Here is a 1,160-nt window from a genome sequence, read left to right on the forward strand (position 1 = left end):
GTTTATTTTTTGGCACATTATTCAATACCAAATTATCTGTAGATGATATTCAATGCTAAATATAATTTTAATTAGGTTATATTTAACACATTAAAGCTACTTTTAGAATAAGTCACATTTGGTGCTATATTTTTTATGTTGCCTTAACAAAAATAAATATTAAAATGCACGCATATTGAACACTATACAAATTCCAGATAGAGTGCATGTGCTCACACACGCGCGCACACACACACACACACACACACACACACACACACACACATAACTAATATGTTTTGTAGTAGGAGGAAGATTACCACATTATAAGCATACACTTTTAGGAAAATAAATGGGTAGGCAGTTACAGTCACAGTAAATGCTTAATGGAAGTTTGAACCATTTTCTAACTCCTCCATATGGCTTGTTTAGGAGTACCCTTAAAAACAGAACAATGTAGCAAACACTGGTGAAACATTAAACTATATAATATTGCTGTTAAACAATATGAAACAAGCTTTCAAAGCTTTTCAATATGAAAAGCATCTTTTCAACTTTTGTTTTCTAATCCATAATTGCATACCTTATGCTAACAAATTAAGAAGCAAACAAGCCTATTCACATTTAAATAATAAGTGTTGGGGCTTATATGTCAAGCACTTCTCCTGGAACATTCCTTGATTTGCAACCACATATAACAGTTCATATGTGTTTAGAGTAAGATATACTAGGTAAGCATGACAGGAGACCAATGCATTAATGTTTATATTTGCATTTTAAGATCTTCCACAGTTATGATAATTATTCAAGAGAGAAGATCTGTTTTTTTAAGGTCTTTACTTAGGCAACTTATAGTAGTCTTCATAACTTATAAAGAAAGAAAACAAACATGGGGCCAAATATGAATATAGGGAGAAAATATTTGCAAAGCACATGTCTAATAAAAAACATACCAAAACTTTACAAAGAACTACTACTGCTGAACGTGGGTGGCTCAGACCATCTGACTTTGGCCCAGGTCATGATCTCATGGTTTGTGAGTTTGAGCCCCGCATCAGGCTATGCACTGACAGTGTGGAGCCTGCCTGGTATTCTCTCTCTTTCCCTCTCTCTTTGCCCACCCCCCCCCTTCTCTCTCTCTCTCTGTCTCTTTCAATAAGTTTAAAATATTTTAAAAGGTA

The sequence above is a fragment of the Prionailurus viverrinus genome, chromosome B2, assembly GCF_022837055.1.
Source record: "Prionailurus viverrinus isolate Anna chromosome B2, UM_Priviv_1.0, whole genome shotgun sequence".
In the NCBI taxonomy this organism is placed as follows: Eukaryota; Metazoa; Chordata; class Mammalia; order Carnivora; family Felidae; genus Prionailurus; species Prionailurus viverrinus.